The sequence below is a fragment of the Bubalus kerabau genome, chromosome 10, assembly GCF_029407905.1.
Source record: "Bubalus kerabau isolate K-KA32 ecotype Philippines breed swamp buffalo chromosome 10, PCC_UOA_SB_1v2, whole genome shotgun sequence".
Classification (NCBI taxonomy): domain Eukaryota; kingdom Metazoa; phylum Chordata; class Mammalia; order Artiodactyla; family Bovidae; genus Bubalus; species Bubalus kerabau.
The window spans coordinates 74,304,573-74,327,085 of NC_073633.1; the positions used below are offsets into that span (position 1 = coordinate 74,304,573).

Genomic DNA, 22,513 nt, shown 5'->3' on the forward strand with positions numbered 1-22,513 from the left:
ATATATCAATTTTATACACTTTGATTTCAATTTTGTAACCTCTTATATCTTTAACTTTAGTTTTCATTAGGATCCAGTCAACAAGCTTGGTCTTAGAGGAAGAGTTTTAGAAGTTTGTCTTTTCTTTTTGTTCCCTGTCCATTTTACCTACTTTAATATGGAAAGCTCTAGGATCCTCAGAGTGGAGTTGAGCTGAGCCTCAGGCCCTTTGGCCTAACTGTTGCCCCAAATAATTGCTGATCAGATATATTAGTGTTAATTTTTCTAGCCTCCTAATATATATACAGTTTTAAAACTAGGGTAAATAGAACAGACTTGTTTGCCTTTTAAAGTTGAGGATGAGTAGGGGGTCCCTTTTAGCCCATTTAACCTTAGGCGATATAGTAATATCAAATCTTGTTTTAATCATGCAAATGTCAATTTTATTTATCCTATTTTAAATAGCCATCTAAAGAGTTCTTTATTCATTGGAGATAATTTCTTTAAAAAAAAATTCTACCTTGTTGGAAATATGAATAGTAACTCAGCGTGGAGCCAGCGTTAAGTCTGGACAGGCCCATTGCCTATGCAATGGGAAAGGCAGACTCACTCTCTGTGGGTTATTCACCAATTGTATTTGCACATGACTATCAGTATTCTGACCTGCTGAAACTAACAAAGACACAAAATTTTAAAAAAATGAATAAGACTGTGTTTAATTTCTACCTGTTAACCCTGGATTTCACCACAACATTCTATGTTGATACTTTTGTGTGTATGTTTATATAATTTTTCTAAGGTTGATTTGACTCCTATTTTTCAAATTAGAAGTCTTAAGGCACAGAAGTGAGGAGTTTAGAAAATCCTTGCTGCTTTATTGGGCAGAAAGGACCATGAAAACTTCATATGGTAATCTCCTGGACTCACCTGTTTTAAATTCAACCATTCTAGGCCAGTTTGATTCTAGGCCCAATTTTCAATCACATGGCATCATTTGGGGTCTATAAATAGACTTCCTTTTTCTTTGCACCTGCTCATATTTATTCCTTAGGAGATCCAGTAAGTCAATGAAAACCAATAGTCAGAAATGAAGGTTGTGAGCAATAAAAACAGTCATGTTTTTATGTTCTTGAGCATCATCCATTTTATTAAGCCTTATGTGAGGCGGAGAGTGTAGTTTGAGATGATTTTTCATTATGTGTACCTAAGATCTTTCTTTCTGTTCTGATTTTTAATATCAGCCTTATAAAAGTCTTTCTTTTTACTCTAGGTTGTTAAGCTTATGAGTAAATATTAGACTTACAATGTAAAGTATATTTACATTAAATTTTAATAAAGTACCTAGAAATTTTTTATAAAGAATTTTTTCAGGGACTTCTCTGGCAGTCCAATGGTTAATATTCCTTCAAAAAAGAAAATTTTACAATAAGGCCATCAATTTGAAAAGTTCCATTTAGTTTGAGCTCTTCTTAGCAAAAAATTCTGCAGTATAATTGTTTGGGCTGCTCATCGGGGAGTGGTGGTGATTCAAAGTGCATAGTTTAGTTCCACATCAGACCTCTGGGAGAACTTGGAACCCTCTAGGTCAACAGTCATAGTGGGTACTGGCCCAAGAACCAAAAGCAAGTTTCAAAAGGAAGGTCTGTGTCTTCAGCAGAAACAATTATTTTTCTAATCTCCCTGTTTGATTATCTTTCATTCCTAAATACAGAGTATTTATTTCCAGAATATACACTCAGAAAGACTTCGTGGGCTTAATGTGTGATTGTCATGACAGAGATGGCCACATCACAGATTTCATACAAGCCAAAGATGAAACAGAGCAAACATACTTACATTTGCTGAAAAGATATGCTTCCACATCTCTGCAGGCACATTCAGTTAGCATTTGTATTATTTATTCATTCCTTTTTTTTTTTTTCATTTTTAGACTGTCAACTGGTCATACAGTGATTGTCGATTGAGATTCTACTGCATGTATATCATACACATGACAACAGATACAGCTGGGATCGTGTTTTTAAAAATATTTATTATTTACATTTGGCTGCATCAGGTGTTAGTTGCAGCACGCAGAATCTTCATTGCGGTGCACAGACTCTCTAGTTGTGGCCCAGGGGTTTAGTTACCCGACGGGATGTGGGATCTTAGTTCCCCCACAAGGGATTGAATCCACGTCCCCTGCGCTGCAAGGTGGGTTCTTTTTTCCCTCCAATTAATTAATTAATTTTAATTGGAGAATAATTACAGTATTGTGATGATTTTTGCCATACATCAACATGAATCGGCCACTAGGTATACATGTGTCCTCCCCATCCTGAACCCCCCACCCTCTTCCCTCCCCACCCTATCGTCCCAGAGTTGTGTGTATGTATGTTAAGATATGTCAGAACTGAAACTGTATATAGTTGAGGGAAGAGTGGGGTAGAGATGAATAATATGGAGACAGAAACAGAGTTTTCCTTCAACAGTAGTTTGAAAAGAGACAAAAACCTTTGGTGCGTGTCTTTTGAGTATATGATGGAAATATTTACACAATAATGTTGATCAAGCAACTGCCACATCTCATGCACCATCTCATGTACTTAAACAAGAAAGGTCATTGTCTCTTTCTCCCAGGATTTTCCATTCCATAGCCTGACTGCAAGTGCATAATATATACACACAAAATAGCTAACTCATGGTGGATGAGAAGGCTCCATTGAAAGGTACAAATAATAACTTCAAGGTGAACTCTAAATTTTCAATCATTGAGCTTGGGCTTCCTATCTCCCAATTTTCTGAGAAATGTGCACTCTGGGAAGGAAGATAGCAAGAGGTTCATAAAGAGGTGCATGCATTCACCAATTCCCACATTTATGAACTTCATTCCTTGAAAAGAGAAGCAAATTTATTACTAAGGGTGTAATGTTTGATCATTTTTACTCTCTGTCATAGCAGATACAAAAACTGATATTCCTGTTATAATGGTGAAGAACCCCACTATTCTTTAAACCATCAAGATAGAAGATTACTGACATTCTGGAATAAGGATTTAAAGTAGATGAAATACAGATATATATAGTTAAATGAACACCTTTAATAAGTACTAAGAATAGAAAAAAAACTATGGTGTTCCTTGCCTCTTCCATTGCCCAAGTAGCTAAAATTTAAAACCCATGTCAAACAAAAAGCAAATGTAAGAAGAAATAAAGATATGATTTCCTTCCCCATCCTGCTGCTGCTGCTAAGTCGCTTCAGTCGTGTCCAACTCTGTGCGACCCCATAGACGGCAGCCCACCAAGCTCTGCCGTCCATGATGACTACTTAAAATTGTTTTGGGATTCCTTAAAAAATAAACTATAAAATCTAATATGTATATATATTTATTTACTATTCCTGATGCCTCTGGTATACTGGTAATGGGTAGTCCTGCACTGTTTTTGCATTACAGTTTAAGATGTGACTACATTGTTTTTCTTTTCTACTTTTCACTGATGAAGTAGCTATCAGAATGCCTTGTTACAATTTTAAGTTCTGTTTTCTTTCTATTCCCAAGTTCTGTTGGTAGTATACAGGAGCTCTAACAAAACACTTCACCAGTCTCATTTAAGGGCAATTATTTCTTCTTAGCATTCTAAGTTATGGTTAAGTTCTCCTAAATGTAACACAGAAACAAGCACCATCTATTATCTCTATAGACTCTCCTTGGTCTATACATCCATTTTATTACAAGCCAGATAAGCTTATAGTATAGAATATTTAGAAAATATCTAAATAGTTCAGGATAAGATGTTCAAAATAAAGTCATGGCTCTTAAATTAAACAAAACAAGATGCTATGCTTACTGTTTGCTATCTTCTTCTTGATCTCAATCGATTAATGAATGGTAGCTAAGTAACTGCTGAAATAGTTTCAAATATATTAATAAAGTCAAATCACAAAATCTAAACCAAACCATTTATTTTCTTATTCTCTGAGGTTGGTGTTTACATTTACTATTATTTAAAATTATGCAATGAATATAATACAAAGGATATTTTAAATAAGAAAATTTTAATTAATAATTCAATACATTTTTCCTACTTAAGATTTACCTTTCTTTGATATCAAAGATGTTATAAACAATAATTTTTAAAGTTATTATTACATTTTGTAAAAATCAATAACTGATAATTAACAGATACTGCTCTCTCCAAATCCCCTTGCATTCTCCACTCTCACTGGACACATGATTTTATTACATAAAATAAGTTAATTTTGTTGACTATATACTCATGACAATATAGTAGCATCAATATATAAGAATGACACACTAAACAGTCATAAAATAATTTATATCTCTTACTTGAATGATTTCTGATTGCATTACACAGGTATTGTACTTACGTAAAGAATAAATAGTCAGTGATATAACTGGTCAGTAATATAGAGATTTTCTCAGCTTTGGGGAAACAAAATGGCTCCCTCAATCTATTTGTGGAGGATACAGAGAACAATCTCTATCCCATTAATTAGACTAACTTCCAGATACATTAACCATTTTGCATTGTGCATATTTCTAAAATGCAGGTGGTTTATCTGACATGATATACTGGATGTTAATAATTAATACATTGTTTAAAGTCTCAGGTTATCATTTAGCTTTCTCTTAGTGATTAAAAACTGAAAGTATTGGAATATTTTCAGAAAAGAAAATATATTCTTTCAGAGAAGCAGTCATAGCACATTTGTATCACAGAGAGACAGGCCTCGAGTTGTTTCCCGAAGCCCTCTGGAGCTGAGGATGGCCTCCAGGGGGACCAGGCTTAGCAAAGTGCAAAGTGGCCCAGGAGCATCCCTGCTCAATTCAACAGCAAGGCGAAGACAAGAGCTGACGAACAAAACGGAAAACAACTTTCCCAGACCTCAGAGAGAACACTTGGCATTCCTGAGGGACAGCTGCTTGCTGGTAGAAGTTATGATAATAAACTAAACTGGGTGAGCATTTCCTAAGAAGAAATATTTAATTATCCTGCTCACCATTATGAGGAACTTCTGCCACTCTTCATGTTATTATACAGTAAATAACCATTTTTCTAAAGGACAGAGCTGTTTTAATTATATGACAATGAATGCATAATTATTATGTTTGTTAGGAAAGAATCGCAAGACAACAGACTTGATATTGCTGCTCTGGTTAGTGCATCTTAATTACTTTTTCATTTATTTTGCATATAAAAGCTATTTGCTAATTGTCTTTGCTGTAAATATGCAAAATATAATTAGTCATTCATAATTCTTTATGTGTTATCTAACTGTACATTTGTTTCTGAGGAACATATATTAAAGTATGGGTATTTAATGGGCTTTTTTTTTTGGTGTGTGTATTCTGCTTTTTTTTTTTTTCCTTTTAAAAAAGCATAGTTTTAAGTAAAAATTAGGCACATAACAGTATTAACCCTATTCTTAATGAAACTTGCTGTAAAAAAAATGGAGAATGAAAAATATGGACTTATGGAGAAAATGCCAAAGTATGTGGAGTTTTAAGAATTTTCCATGTGAAGACACTGATGATGACATGAAGTATCTCTTATTAAGCCTTTAAATTAACCTTTTAGATAATCTCCAAAGCTATTCAGATAAATCTTTAAGCATTACCAATTTCAATTTAAGTTTTTATGTATTTCTGTGAATATTTACCAAAAGGAGGAAAGAAATCCATGCGTGTGCTTAAGCATGCATTTTAAAGTACCCCCAATAAATTGCTCATATCTGTTTAAAACTTGAGCTAAACACTCAAGATTTTCAAGTCTTAACTCTTGAGTATTTTATAAAATCTATGTAAGTGGCAGCATGAAGGATTTTTGGGAATAAGTTAATTCTTTAGTGAATAATGTGGATATTATGAAGTGAACCTACAGTGAGGTTTGGCATCTCAAAAGTGAACCATACCAGCCTTCTCAGCCTGAGGAACATTTTTCTTTTTTTTAGTAGCTGGAAACAGAACTTGGGCTAGTTTCTTCTCTGGTTATCATTTCAACATGAAATGACATTGCAGAGAGTGTCTCTTTGCACTCAGATCCATTACAATGACTGACTGGTGAAATGGACCACGTGCTTTCAAATAATGCAGATATCAGGAGCATCGACCATTGATTCAAATTTTTCTTTTCACTTGTCTCCATAAAATCCTGCCAGTCCATCCTGCTGATGCATGTCACATTCTACTTTCTTCACCTCAAACATTTGATTTACTAACCGGTTGTACTGTTAATCCCATGTCATGACACTTCTATTCACTTCTGCTTTTCAACTGAAAACAGCTTCCTATGAAGATAAAGCTAGGTAAAATCTATTGTAAAGAGGAGAATAACTTGAATGCAGCTATCATATCAAAATGAAAACACACTTCTGCTCTCTTCACCCACTAGACATCCTGAATACTTTTCTTAATGATGAAGTCAAATAGGATAGCTGATGAGAATACGACTGATGATAATTTTTTTTTCAGAAGTAATCCTACTCTGTAATTCTGTAATTGTTCTTATTTATGTTCGGTAAATCTTTTTAAATGAATATATATAAAAACAGGATAATGGCAGAGTGTGAATTAGAAAAAAAACTCAAACGTGCTTCAGAAAATTGTGATATGAATAAATTATGTTGATTCTTGTTTATCATAAAGCATTTAAAATCAGCACTTGCAAAAACCATAGCTGTTATATAGGTTTTGTTGTTTTTATTGTGGAATTTTCTTTTCGGCTCCTTGAATGTTTTTTCTTTTGCCTTCAGAAGAGCTGAAAAACAAAAAGTGAAATGTGTATTTCAAATAGCATTCCACTTACTTCGAAAAGCTCTACAGATAACACTCTCACTACCAAAATCACAATCTTAAAAATTTCATGTCCTATACTGAAAGGGTTTAGTTGGATGAAGTTGCAAAATGGAGAATATTATGTTGTGTAAAAAGGTAATCATTTCACTTTACAGTCTGAAAGTGTAAAACTCGCCCTGGTGAATCCTTGTAAAAAGACTGTTTCATACCTCTTATGCATGTGTTGACAGCATGAAGTAGATTTGAAAATTAAATTTTCATTTATATTTCCAAATATTTTCACTATTACAGGAAGAAGTATAAGAATGACTTTGTTCATAATTTTTGCAAACCTATAGCATTCTCAAGTGCTATACTGAAAGGGTTTAGTTGGATGAAGTTGCAAAATGGAGAATACTGTATTCAGTATATAGGAATGACAGAAAATTTGCTGTTTTTTGAAATGTGACTAAATGTTCAACAGAGGCAACAGGCCTCAGGAAGAAAAAATTCTAGACTTTCACCTTAGCAAACAAAACCCCAAAACTCTTTGATTATATTGTATGATATCCAAGTATGTAAAACATTGGAAAATTCTAGATTTGCCTTTGGTGATGATGAGGATCACTATCTGTCCTCCTTTACAAGAAGTTTGAGAGGGTAATCACTTGAGGGGCTTTTTGTCTTTTGAAAATAATCCTTATCAAGCACCTATTTTACAAAGAATCAAGTCAGAATAATAAACATGGTCTTCCCAGTAGCATTAGGCAGGATAAAATTCAGAAGAATGTAATGTGAAGAGTGACTAACGTTGAATAGATGATAGGAAAGTAAGAACTATAAAAGCTTCCTATCAGTACGTTGATTGAAAAATTCTTAGTTTGTTTTTTTTTTAATCTTTCAAGATCCTAGATATTTTTACATAGAATTTTCCAAAATATACTTTAATCAAAAGCCTTCTTTACAAGATCTAAGAAAGGAACTATCCCAACCTTGTGGGTTCTAAATTGCACATTATAGAAAGAAACCATTGGCCTTAGTCAATTAACTGTAGGATTTCAGAGGTCATACTTAATGTTAAAATACTCAAGGGAGGAGTGGGAAATGGCCCATGGGGATATTTTAATCATGTTTAAAACTTGAGCAAATAGTATATAGCAATTCTTGCACACACAAATTTTGTATATACACATTATTTGTATTTACACATTGTATGTATGTGTGTATGTCTGTATACAACTTTATTTATTCCAGCCTTCCTTGTGAGGAGACAGAGTTTGAGCTAAATCAAATAATGAAATATCCCAATAGTAATCAATACGACCTCCATGAATTCTATCCCTTTATTTTCACATTGTCTGTTAAGTAGAATTTCAAATCAAAAGATAAGATTAGTTCATTTATCATCTATTTATTTTTTTTATGTCCAAGCACCACTTCCTTTCTCTTCCTCTTGAAGAATTTTGCAACCTTTTACAGATTAATCAGTTTCTGTCACATGGTGCCTTTATTCATCCCTTGAAAAATGGTCTCAGATGGTCATCTGAAGAGCCAAACCTAAAACATCCTACTTTCTAGAAATAAAAACCACATCTTCTTCTCTGGTTTTCGATAATGTCTTGGGGCTGGGGGAAAATTATCCGCCTAAGAAAAACAAACACTCCTTCTACTGTGTGTTTGTGTTTGCATGGATCAATTGTGAGACAAACAACATTCATTGACAGTTGCTGGCCATGAGTCTGCCTGTTTGAAATACCTTAGTCAGGAGAAGTACCACAAACTGAACCGAACAATCTCTCACAAAACATCTGCAACCATCTGACCCTGGCCTTAACCTTTAAATCTATCTTTTCATATTCATCTCAAAAGACCTTGTCAATGGCCAAGGAGACTCAAGAAAAGGATTCTTCAACAAACAAAAAAGATACAGAGGAAATTCAACCCAGATTAGGTGGCAGAAGATAATACAGTTTGCTCATTTTTATTCTGCTGCTCAAACTGGAGTTGAATTCATTTTCACTTTATCTTTATTCATGTTATTTAAACATAACATTCATTAGGATTGTGAACTGCAACAGATAGAAGAGAACAAAACTACTCGCCAAATTTGTTGGGCATCTGTTCCCACTAGAGGCGGCCCTTTGCCAGCTCCACATCATGTCATTTTTTTTCCCCTGAATTCATTTCAAAGTCAATCCATCAGTTTATGAACTGTTTGATCAAACTTGTCATTAACCAAGTGAAACATTTAATTTGTATTAACAAAAATGGGACAAATAATTAGTATAGGGATTAACCATTTTACTTTTTTTTCATTCTTATTTATTAAACGTGTTCATTGTTGATATAATTTTTTTTCTGTGACACTATCTGGTTTCACCGGAAATAATGGGAAACCTTGTTTTTTTTTTTTTAATGAAAATACTTACAAACTGAAGGCCACTTAAAAAATACATACAAATATCTGGATCTCACAGCTACCGCTAGTAACTGCTCATTTCTAGTCACCATCTTCATTAAGATAGAAGCACAGATTCCCCTAAAGCAAAGAGACTGAAAGAGCCAAACAGCCAGAGTTTTATGAGAAAATAACCAGAGCTATATCAAATATCAAAGGACATTTTATTTTCATTTTTGAATAAACTTAGCATTTCATTTTAACATCTCACCATACTCTATCTAACCATGCCATTCTAACACATGGTACAGGTAACTTACCACAAAGAATTCTCCTCTTCCCCACACTTGCCTATAATATTTATTTCCATTTTGCCACCATGAAATTGCTATTTGTATAACACATGAATTAGATATGGAGCCAACGCTTTTGGTTGGGATTTTTACTTTCAGAAAGACTTAGTCATCATCTTGTGCAATTGCCATGACCGTGACCTCTTTGGGCACTTGTCGGCCTAGCTATGACAATTTGTTAATGAACTAGTTTTGTTTTTAATTGCTTACTTAATTATGGAGCACCAACATAATAGCATTTCTAATTTGTATCATAATTGCGTGCAGAGATGAAATGTTGGTGTCTATCATATGCTTGCTTCTAATCATCTCTTGTTCATGGAAAATTTTCCAAAGAGATATCTTCTTTAATATGGTGATGTGGTACCAGTTATATGACTGTTTTTTAAATGCAATTATGTCTGTAAAATAATTTCAATGTCTCTCTCTCCAAGTGTATATAAACATGTGTGTGTATATATATATATATTATTTAAAATTTTATATTTTCAGTAAGATAAAAGAACATGCAAAAAATACCTATCAATGCATAAATAACAAACATTAATTGGCATTTTGACAATGATATCTATGACCATAACAGTTTTAAAGAATAGCTTATAAAAACATTTCATTTAACCTATAGGATATTCTCCTCACTATTGCCTTAGTGTTATTGCTGCTGTATAGAATGTTTGATTCACCACTGGTGTGTGTTGTGTGAACCAGTTTTCAGCATGCTTCAAATCCATTGGAAAAAAAAAAAGAGGCCCATCATTCTTTAAAATCAAAATCACTAATCTAACAGCATTGCTTTCTTGTCATGATCTAAATTTGAAAAATTCAGAGAATTAAGCCAAGTCTCTTTTAAGATAAAGAACAAGTGGAAAGTAGGTTTCAGACACAAAGTCATGGTCGAGTCCACTGAGGTCACCATTGACCTATGTCCTTCTTAATGAATTTTCTTCTTTACAGTTAGTTCCCCGTGGAAAAATATATTGAATGAAAAACATTAGTTATGGGCCCATCAGCATAGTTCAAAACGTGTAGTTGACGTATGTTTCCCCCCAAAAAATACAAGTATTGGCCTGTTCATTGTCATCTACACAAAGAACTGAGTCCTAAAATCCTTTACTCAACTAAATTCTTAATAAGTAAACTGAGACTAACCCTCTAATACCAGATTTGTTAAACAACATGATTTAGGTCCTTGCTATTCATGCACCTTGTACAACTAAAATGACTGGTAAAGCTAGAATCATGAAAGAGTCATTTTATGTAGCTGCTAAATTCCTCTCAAATCTCCTTGCAACTTAACGAGTAAAGAAAGCTCAATGTGTAATGCCAGCTAATGTGGTTTATGCTAGAAAATAGTATCAACCTATCTTTGTAGCTTATCTAAGCCAGGATAATACTTTTAGCCTTTATAGTAGACCCAACTCCATTTTTTCAACTCTTGACTATGTATTTCCTGAAATCCTTTTCCAAAGAGTTAAATTGGATGTGAAATCTGTACTAGGCTATGGAGCTGTCTTTGTTCTAAGTCTCGCCAGCAAAGCCTCGTCTCTGTATCACTTTCATTGCGTTCTGATTGAGCTTGACAGTGTGACAGGAAAGCAAAGGGAGGCAATTCCAAACTGAATGAGAGTCTTTTTCAGCCACACAGCAGCCTCCTCCTTAGCCCCTAAGAAAAAGAGGTAACAGATGCCGATAGCAAAGCATCCCTAACAAAGTCCTAACTTTGATGCAGGCAAAAGAAGAAAAAAATGTAAAAGATTGTCTAAGTGCAGGAAAACCTTGAATGGAACACAAAGGAAACAAAATGAGAAAAATTGTGGTGCAGAAAATGGCTGGGAGAGTTATATAGCGGCAGTGCGTTTAAGAAATCATTTTCCTCTTCAAGTGGTTAGGGTCTTCAGAATCTGCTCTGCCATGTACGGTGCAATGAGAATCCTTACATTAGATGGGGCCTGAGCAAAAGGTGATTAAGGATGCTGTTGATTGCGTAGACATTGTTCATGGGACTAATGCACAGCTCCTTAGGTGGAAAGAAAAACTCTATTAAAAAGACAAATCTACCATATTAGCTCTTACCTTTGTACCTTGGGAAGTATATTTTTTTCTGATTAAAAAAATGACAAGTTTTCACTTCTTACTTCAATAAGTTCTATAATTAAATGAGTTGGAACATCACCTACTTTATACTGCTTTATCTTATCTGAGGATCAGCATCTTGGCCTTGTCAAAGAGTGGCTTCTGAGGGTACTATAATCTCTGAAAGGAAGTTATTTAGTTGCATTTAAAAAATTATTATGAGACAAACATTTAAAAATGTATACTAGTGTCTCTTACTTATTCAGAAACTAATTTAAAATATCATTATCTGTGGTGAGAACATGAACCAAAGTGGACAAGATCTATCCAGTTGGACCAAAGCATTGCTAATGCCCATGTAGTGCTGCTGCTGCTGCTAAGTCGCTTCAGTCATGTCCAACTCTGTGCGACCCTATGGACAGCAGCCCACCAGGCTCCTCTGTCCATGGGATTCTCTAGGCATTGCTTAGATAAAGACAGTGAAATGTGAGTAGTCCCATCCCATCCACATACAAGCCCTGGGATCAGAACAGGTCCTGAAAGTTTGTAGAAATAACTCACTCTTTTGGTGGTGGGAGTGGGAGACACAGGGGGAGAGCAGAGTCTCATGGTGCTCTTCTTGTCTGTACTTGTCTTCATTTATTTTCAGAGACTAAAATAAATCCATATGATACAGAGATTGCTATACTCTATCATGTAAAATAGTGGGGAGCATTTAAATGAAGAATTCCTTCCTTGATAATCCCAGGGGCTGATGTGCTTGGTAAAGCCTTGTGAATTCAAAGCTCAGTGACATGATAAACATCCCCTAAGGAGTCGTTATTGGCTACTTTGATATCTCTATGCTCGTGGCATGGCAGTATAAACAGTACAAGCATTAGTCCTTATTACAGGCCAAACTTACGTAAGACCCTGGTTTACTACACGGAACACTTTTTTTTAAATTGGAGTATAATTGTTTTAGAATGTTGTGTTAGTTTCTGCTGTACAACAAAGTCAATCAGCTCTATGTATACATATATCCCTTCCCCTTGAGCGTCCTTCCCACTCCCCCCATCCCACCCACCTAGGTCATCACAGAACACTCAGCTGAGCTCCCTGTGCTATCCAGCAGCTTCCCACTAACTATATATTTTACATATGATAGTGTATATATATCAGTGCTATTTTCCCAATTTTTCTCACACTCCCCTTCCTCATCTGTGTCTACATGTCCATTCTCTACATCTGTGTCTTGATTCCTGCCACATTTGTTTTTTGATACTAATATCACAAGAGAAGTTTTTCTTTTAAGTAGACTAGTTTTTAGACCAGTTTCAGGTTCACAGAAAAATTGAACAGGAAGTCCAGAGAGTCCAGGAGTCCTGTAGGCCCTCTTCTCTCCTCGTGCAAAGCCTTTGCCACTAAGACTTCCTCTACCAGAGGAATGTTTTCTCTTGTTGTTATCAGTTGCTCAGTCGTGTCCAACTCTTTGTGACCCCATGGACTGCAGCACGCCAAGCTTCCTTGTCCTTCACTATCTCCCAGAGTGCTCAGACTCATGTCCATTGAATCAGTGATGCCATCCAACCATCTTGTCCTCTGTCGTCCCCTTCGCCTCCTGCTTTTACTCTTTCCTAGCATCAGGGTCTTTTCTAATAAGTCAGCTCTTTGCATCAGGTGGCCAAAGGATCGGAGTTTCAGCTTCAACATCAGTCCTTCCAATGACTACTCAGCATTGATTTCCTTTAGGATGGTCTGGTTTAATCTCCTTGCTGTCCAAGGGACTCTCAAGAGTCTTCTCCAACACCACAGTTCAAAAGCATTAATTCTTTGGTGCTCAGCCTTCTTTCTGGTCCAACTCTCACATCTATACATGACTACTGAAAAAACCATAGCTTTGATTAGATGGACTTTTGTCAGCAAAGTAATGTTTCTGCTTTTTTAATATGCTGTGTAGGTTTGTCATAGCTTTTCTTCCAAGGAGCCAGTGTCTTTTAATTTCATGCTTGCAGTTACCATCTGCAGTGATTTTGGAGCCCAAGAAAATAAAGTCTCTCATTGTTTCCATTGTTTCCCCATCTATTTGCCATGAAGTGATGGGACCGGATGCCATGATCTTAGTTTTTTGAATGCTGAGTTTTAAGCCAACTTTTTAAACTACAGATTTTGTGCGATCTTTTTCCTCTGGAAATTTTGTGACTTTTTTCCTTCTCTCGGATACGTTAATGCTGCTTTGTCTCAAGTTGAAATGTTTCAATCGCATAATTAGACTAGAATAAAGGTTAGTTAGAGTCTATGAAAATAAAGCTTAGACCAGGAGCATGGTTGGAGCAACGTTAACGCTATCGGCACATTTTGCTAGAACTGTAGTCTAAAAATGTGCTGAAGATAAAAGAGATGAGTAAAGCATCAGATAACCTGGAGCTCTAGAACTCCTAGTTTAGTTTATAAATGATTATCTATCTGTGTTAAAATAAAGCCTGTGTATATTTAGTTGATGATTGTGTGTTGAATGCATATGTCATAATTGACATGCACAAATACCTAATTCATATATGTGATGGTCCTGTAGGTTAACATGTTTATCTATATATGAGTTCTCATATACTTAAGATGCTAGAAAAATTCACAGAGATTTAAATCATCTCTCTTATATACTCATATACAGATTACACTATTATGTTTTCCAGATAATTAATGTCCTCTGTCTATATTTGACATGATTTGATTTCCTTTAAAGATAGCTAATGAGATAAAGCAGGCACTATGAACCAGTTAAATCAACCACCTAATCTTGCACATGAAACATTAAACAGAAAGGAAGCATCTGCAATTAGCAAATTGCTTTGATGTGACTAAATATCTGGCTCCCTGCATCATCAACATTGTGGGTCTAAGTCCCAGATGAAGCTGCTGATCTAGACGTGCTGAATGTAAATATAATGAGCATGCGTTTTCTCATGGAGCTTGCTTCTTGAGGATGGTGGTTCTATTTGATTCAGCAGAGCTCAAGGGCTGTGGACAAGGTGTGGAGAGAAAGGGGGACAGGGAGATGTGACTCCACTGTCCATCTGAAAGATCTGTGTTCCCTTCTTGAAAGAGAGAAAACAGAGCACATTTCTGACATGCAGAAGGGTGTTGCATTGCTGAATAAGAAGCTAAAAATGCAGATCTGGTAAGGGAATGGTTATTAAATGTCTATGTCCTCAACAGATAATTACCAATTACCTGTTAAATATACACATGCTTTATTTTAAAATAGATAGGTAATCATTTATTAGTTAAACTAGGAGTTCTAGAGCTCCAAGTTATTCTCATGTTTTCCTCATCCAGATCTTATCCTAATAGTGGATCTGGCCATCAGGTCAGTCTCACATGGATCTGAAAAACTCACATACTGAATTCTTCACTATCTACTTGATAAAATTCCAAGGTTTACCCAGGAAGTGGATGGAAGAACACACCTTCTCGTTCCCAATGACACAAGCATGAATGTGGGAAAAGCCATCTGGAGAGAACCAATGGACATAAAGACAAAAATCTTTGATATGTAAATGCTCATTTAGGAAAATAGCATTAATTTTTTATTATATGCTAGTCACTGTTTTAAGTGCTTTCCCTGGGTCATCTCATTTAATCATCTCAAAAAAATGTGCAGGAGGTATTTATCAGTCTAATTAACAGATTGTTAAAAATAACTAACAGATGAGGAGGCAGAGGCAGAGAAAGGTCTGATGACTTGCACGAGGTTGCCCTGTCCCTTGGTAGATGGTGTGTGTTTAGTTGCTAAGTCATGTCTGACTCTTTTGCAACCCCATGGGCGGTATCCCTCCAGGATCCTCTGTCCATGGGGTTTCTCAGGCAAGAATACTGGAGTGGGTTGCCATGTCCTCCTCTAAGGGATCTTCCTGACCCAGGGATTGAACCCTGAAGATGGCACAGCTGGGATGTAAGTGTCACTGTTTCTGGCACTTGTGCTCTTCACTGCTATACCGCAGCTGCCAGGAAGCCTCCTAAGGTCAGGAGACCTGCTAGCTAAAAATAAACAAGATTGACATAATGGGAAAAAATAACAACTAGAACTGTATTTATGGGGGAAATGGTCATGATGTCCAGTCATTGAAAGTGAAGCGTTCCTGGCTTGATCACTACCAGGACAGCAACCCCCCGACCCTTAAGTGTATAAGGAAGGAGAAGGGGGCACAGCTGGAGCCCTGGGCATCTCAGTGATGCTGAACAGGCGGCACACTACAGTGTAGTTGCTAGGTGCCAGGCCTGCTCTGGAGCATCTTTAGTCCTCTTGACAATATTGGGAGGTATATGTTAAGGCCTCATTTTAAAAAATTGAATAGATTTTGTTTATTAGAAAAGTTTCATATGTACAGAAAAATTGTGCAGACAGTATAGAATTCCCATAGTTCCCATATACCTTTCCCCAAGTTTCCTTCATTATTAATATCTTACATGAGTGTAGTATCTTTCTTGCAATTGATGAGTGGATATGATACACTCTTATTAACTGAAGCCCACTATTTACACTAGGCTCAGTCTTTGTATTGCACCATTTTGCAAGTCTTAGCAAATGCATAACGTCATGTATCATGTATGTACGAAAGCAGTATCACACAGAATAGTTTGCTGCCCTGAAAAATCCTCTGTGCTCTACTCGTTCATCCTTTTCTTTCTTCCTTCCCCCATCAACTGACTTTTTTTTTTTTTTTAAGCTATCTCTATAGTTTTGCCTTTTCCAGAATGCCATTTGGTTGGAATCACACTGTACATAGCCTTTTCAGATTGACTACTTTCACTTAGAAATGTGCAACTCAGGTTCCTCCATGTCTTCTTAAAGCCTAATAGCTTATTTATCTTCATCACAGAATAGTATTCCATTGTATGGGTATACAACAGTTTGTTTATCCATTTCCCCGCTGAAGAACATCTTGGTTGTAAAGCATTATTTTTTGAATGTGGAAATGAAAACTCAGAAAAGTTATCATTGGGACTTCTCTCTCTGGTGGTCGAGTGGTTAAGAATGCACCTTGCAATGCAGGGGACACAGGTGCGATCCCTGGTTAGAGAACTAAGATCCCATGTGCTGCAGAGCAACGGAGCCCGCGTGCCACAACTAGAGAGTCTGTGTGCCGCAACGAAAGGTCATGCGTGGTGCAACAAAGATCCTGTGTGCCGCAACTGAGACTCTATGCAGCCAAATAAATAAATAGTTTTTAAAAAAGAAAAGTTATCCTGTGTCTGAGTTCTCAAAGCTAGAACGGGATAGAGCCAGACCTTCTGGTCCAAGTCTAGAGATTTCCTCCTCCATGACAGCTGCTTGCAGAGCATTAGGGAAAAACTGGGGTGGGCAGCACTTACTTAGTCAGACTGCTAAGTCACTTCAGTCGTGTCCGACTCTGTGCGACCCCATAGACGGCAGCCCACCAGGCTCCCCCGTCCCTGGGATTCTCCAGGCAAGAACACTGGAGTGGGTTGCCATTTCCTTCTCCAATGCATGAAAGTGAAAAGTGAAAGTGAAGTCGCTCAGTCGTGTACGACTCTTAGCAACCCCATGGACTGCAGCCTACGAGGCTCCTCCATCCATGGAATTTTCCAGGCAAGAGTACTGGAGTGGGGTGCCATTGCCTTGTCCAAGATTAGTCAGACTTCTTGCCTTCTTTTCCTTCTTAAGTGGTCCAGCTGCATTTTCACTGTGCAAAATGTATTCTTCTAGAGGAGCTAGCCCCAGCAGAGTCATATATTTCCTTAAAAGTGAGAGTTCTGCTATGCCAGAAAAGTTGCTTCAGGGAAGACAAATAACCTATACCCCAGGCCCCTGGTTGACAAAGTGAAATATCTTGGGAGGATTGGCCAGCAGATTACCACCCAAGGGAGTGTTGTTTTCAGAAGCCCTGCAAAGGATTTTATTGACTGCACAGATTACCACCCCAACTCCCCGTGGGGCCTTCATTCCTCTCATTTAAGGGATTTGAATTCCTGTTAAGGGTCCAGCCCCATGGGGAAGAAGCAGTTCTGTGAATAAGGCACCAAGAGCCAAGTGAGAAGGTGAGAGGCAGAGGGAGAGGAGATGAAAGAGGGAACAGGATGGTGTGGATGGGAGTTGAAGTCAGTACCCCTGAACTAAGCCTGCTGTTTCCTTACTCAGAGGGACTCGCACTGGTGTCACTTTCTGGGTCTCCTGGGCTCTCACTCACGGAATCAGTGATGGTTGATTAGTGAATCTGTGAAACTCATCCTTCCTCTCCTTTTCTTGTAAGACGGAGCCACCAGACACAGCACTCTCCCATCCTTCTCTCCGCGGATGTGTCACAGGAGGCCTGTCCCCTGCAGAAGGGCTCTGGCCATCCAGTGCAGCCCGCGCCTGTGGGTGGCTGTAGGTGGAGGTCTGATTATCTCTGTGTTCAGAACTAGAAAGCATTGTCCACCAATGAAAGCCACATTCTCCAACATCTGCTTTGCCAGTGATAAAGGTGGTATTTTGGTCTATTTCTGCTTTACTATTTTATCTATTTCAGTTGGTTCCGAATGAATGAGGAGAAGGAAAGTGGTATTTTCAGGGAGCTCATCAACCAAGTTCATGGGAAGTCAGAGATTACCTTTATCCCCTTACAAATTTCCTTATTTATGACTTTTTTCCCAAGGATGCCTTGAACTTCGACAACAAGAGATGGAGGAAGGAGATAGAGGGTGACAGGTTTGGGGAGAGTCATCAATAGTAATTATAACTACTGCCAGATCACTGAAATCTTATGAAAGTGGTACCTGTGATGTTCATATTGATATACCCATTTATTGACCAAAGGCAGAGAGACTTGTCCAAGGTCACATAACTAGGAAGTGACACATCAGATTCTAGTTGATTCCAAACCTTCCAATTTTTCACTGCATTTCTCCCAGAAGAGTTAGGTCTTCTTTCTCAATGTTGTTTTCATCTCCACTTCTCTTTCATCCCTGATGCCACTTTCCCCACATCTGGCTCATGTCTGACTTGTCACCCTAGGCCCCCTCAACCTCAACCTTCCATTGAGTCCATTATACACACTTTTGCAAGGCTAGCCCTCCTAAAACTTGATTTTATATATGCCATTCCAAATTTACGATCATGCTCATTTGTTCCATCAGCTCCTAAAATATGGCTTCCCTGTGAAGAAATAGAATACTCATCAACAGCTCTAATTCAGAGCTGAAAATCTGACCTGGTATGAACTATTTACACTGAACTCTGTATAAGTCATTTCACCCTTCTTTGAATAATAGCACTCATTTTTCCCTTCCCATGATAGTTATTATAATCCACTCAATGACCCCATTTCTTAATGTGGAATTACAAACTCTCCCCTTGTGGGAGCACTACAAACCCTCCAATATTTACTTGTCCTTGAATTTCTCTGTGTACTCTTCCAGGAAGAAGATCACAGATGTATTCCCTGAGCCCATCCAAGGGCAGGGGAGATAGAAATTGCCCCATAAATACCTGTTAAATGAATTAAACAAGTTCCTTTTTGCATTTCTTACAGTATTAGGCATGATGCTGCTTCTGCTGCTGCTGCTGCTGCTAAGTCACTTCATTCATGTCCGACTCTGTGCGACCCCATAGACGGCAGCCCACCAGGCTCCCCCGTCCCTGGGATTCTCCAGGCAAGAACACTGAAGTGGGTTGCCATTTCCTTCTCCAATGCATGAAAGTGAAAAGTGAAAGTGAAGTCGCTCAGTCATATCCGACTCTTAGAGACCCCATGGACTGCAGCCTACCAGGCTCTTCTGTCCACGGGATTTTCCAGCCAAGGGTACTGGAGTGGGTTGCCATTGCCTTCTCTGATTAGGCACGATAGTTCCAACTTAATATGTGGTCCTTAAATGTTTTTGAATAAATGAAAAACTACTTGTTTTAAATACTGCAAGTAGATAAAATATTGATCTTACCTCTTTCCTAAATGCTTCAACCAAACTAGGCAAATATGATTTGAAATTATATTAATATAACTTTTTTGAGGGGACCTTCATTTTCAGTCTAGCATTATTACTTGCTAGCTGTAGGTTCTAGGGAAAACTATTGAAACTGTCTGTAACATTTTTCCCATCTGGGAACAATAACAGTAAGGGTTTTTTGTTTGTTTGTTTTAAGTGAAGATAGAGTTATTATATTAAAATGCTTAGAATAATGCTTAGCTCACAAAGCTTCCCTAACATGGGAAAGGAGATGATCAGCCATGTCCAGGAAGCACAGAGAGTCCCAGGCAAGGTTAGCACAAGGAGGAATACACTGAGGCACACAGTAATCAAACGGACAAAAATTAAAGACAAAAATAAAATATTAAAAACAACAAGGGAAGAATGAGAAATAACATACAAGGGAACTCCCATAGGTTATCAGCTGATTTCTCAATAGAAACTCTACAAGTCAGAAGGGAATGGTGCAATATATTTAAAGTGATGAAAGGGAAGAACCTACAATCAAGAATAATCTAGCCAGCAAGACTCTCGTTCAGATTTGATGGAGAAATCAAAAGCTTTCCAGGCAAGCAAAAGTTAAGAGAACTCAGCACCATCAAACCAGCTTTACAACAAATGCTAGGAAATACCAAAGAAAGAAAAGATCTACACAAAATAAACCCCCCTCCAAATTAAGAAAATGGTAATAGGATCATACATATTGATAAGTACCTTAAATGTAAATGGATTAAATGCACCAACCAAAAGACATAAACTGGCTGGGCAGATGAAAACATGTGCATGCATGCACTTCCACTTATTACATCACTCTACTTAACCCCTGAATTGTATGTAATTATTTTATGTTATTAGGTTAATCATGTTTCCATTGTGGGCTTGCAATTATAGTTGTTGTTTACTTTCTGCCTGGCTATTGATTGTGAAAATGGATAAATATCTTTTACTATTGTGATTATGTAACTGTTATTCACTTAGTATCATTGTATCATGATTGGTCAACAGAAAATAATAGAATTCTATATCACCAAAACTACCATTTAATAGAAAAACCTGTAATCACTTTTTAAAATCCAGATGCATATCAGAATTATTGTGGAATGTTTTGAAAAATAGAAATGCCCAGTGTTGCTCTTCTTCTCCAAAGCTCCATTTATGTTTCTGATAAGCAGCCATGTTTAAAAACAACTGGACTATATGTTGATCTTTTACTTTTATCTAGTTTGTTTAGCTTTTTCTATTTTATATTCAGTTCTCCCATTTCATTTAGTTTATGGTTTTTCCTGTGGTCATGTATGGATATGAGAGTTGGACTGTGAAGAAGGCCGAGCGCCAAAGAATTGATGCTTTTGAACTGTGGTGTTGGAGAAGACTCTTGAGAGTCCCTTGGACTGCTAGGAGATCCAACCAGTCCATTCTGAAGGAGATCAGCCCTGGGATTTCTTTGGAAGGAATGATTCTAAAGCTGAAACTCCAGTAGTTTGGCCACCTCATGCAAAGAGTTGACTCATTGGAGAAGACTCTGATGCTGGGAGGGATTGGGGGCAAGAGGAGAAGGGGACGACAGAGGATGAGATGGCTGGATGGCATCACTGACTCGATGGACTTGAGTCTGAGTGAACTCCAAGAGTTGGTGATGAACAGGGAGGCCTGGCGTGCTGCAATTCATGGGGTCGCAAAGAGTTGGACACGACTGAGTGGCTGATCTGATCTGATCTGATATTCTCCCATTTCTCCATCCCTTCTTTTTTTTTTTTTGATGTTCTTTCTCAAGCCTTTATCAAGCATAGCAGAAAGTGTATATATACACACGTATATATATAGTATATATATATATAAAGTATATATATATATACACACATACTTTACGTGTATGTATGTATAACATATGTATAGTATGTATGTAAAACATATATATGTATATTCAAAATAGTATGTATAATATATAAATGCATGCTCAAAAATGATAGAATGATCTCTGTTCGTTTCCAAGGCAAACCATTCAATATCACAGTAATCCAAGACTATGCACCAACCACTAATGCCAAAGAAGCTGAAGGATCTTTAATAACCTACAAGACCTTCTAGAACTAACACCAAAAAAAGATGTCCTTTTCATCATAGGGGACTGGAATGCAAAAGTAGAAAGTCAAGAGATACCTGCAGTAACAGGCAAGTTTGGCCTTGGAGTACAAAATGAAGCAGGGCAAAGGCTAACAGAGTTTTGCCAAGAGAATGCACTGGTCCTAGCAAACCCCTCTTCCAACGACACAAGAAATGACTCTACACATGGACATCACCAGATGGTCAATACTGAAATCAGACTGATTATATTCTTTGCAGCCAAAGATGGAGAAGCTCTACACAATCAGCAAAACAAGGCCAGGAGCTGACTGTGGCTCAGATCATGAACGCCTTACTGCCAAATTCAGACTTAAATTGAAGAAAGTAGGGAAAACCACTAGACCATTCAGGTATGACCTAAATCAACTCCCTTACAGTTATACAGTGGAAGTGACAAGTAGATTCAAGGGATTAGATCTGATAGAGTGCCTGAAGAACTATGGACAGAGGTTCATGACATTGTACAGGAAGCAATGATCAAGACCATCCCCAAGAAAAAGAAATGCAAAAAGGCCAAATGGTTGTCTGAGGAGGCCTTACAAATAGCTGAGAAAAGAAGAAAAATGAAAGGTAAAGGAGAAAAGGAAAGATTAAGCATCTGAATGCAGAGTTCCAAAGAATAGCAAGGAGACATAAGAAAGCCTTCCTCAGTGATCAGTGCAAAGAAATAGAGGAAAACAATAGAATGGGAAAGACTAGAGACCTCTTCAAGAAAACTAGAGATACCAAGGGAATATTTCATGCAAAGATGGGCACAATAAAGGACAGAAATGTTATGGACCTAATAGAAGCAGAAGATATTAAGAAAAGGTGGCAAGAATACACAGAAGAACTATATGAAAAAGATCTTCATGACCCAGATAACCA

The 22,513-nt window shown here is 37.2% G+C and overlaps 1 long non-coding RNA gene across 1 annotated transcript in view; it reads left to right on the plus strand.

Annotated features, from left to right (window-relative positions):
- Positions 1-18,959, plus strand: part of LOC129621580 (uncharacterized) — a 167,061-nt gene extending 148,102 nt beyond the window's left edge. Inside the window, exon 3 of the long non-coding RNA XR_008699463.1 lies at positions 18,695-18,959. This is a non-coding gene — a long non-coding RNA (uncharacterized LOC129621580). The remainder of the gene's footprint in view (positions 1-18,694) is intronic.
- Positions 18,960-22,513: the final 3,554 nt, after the last annotated feature.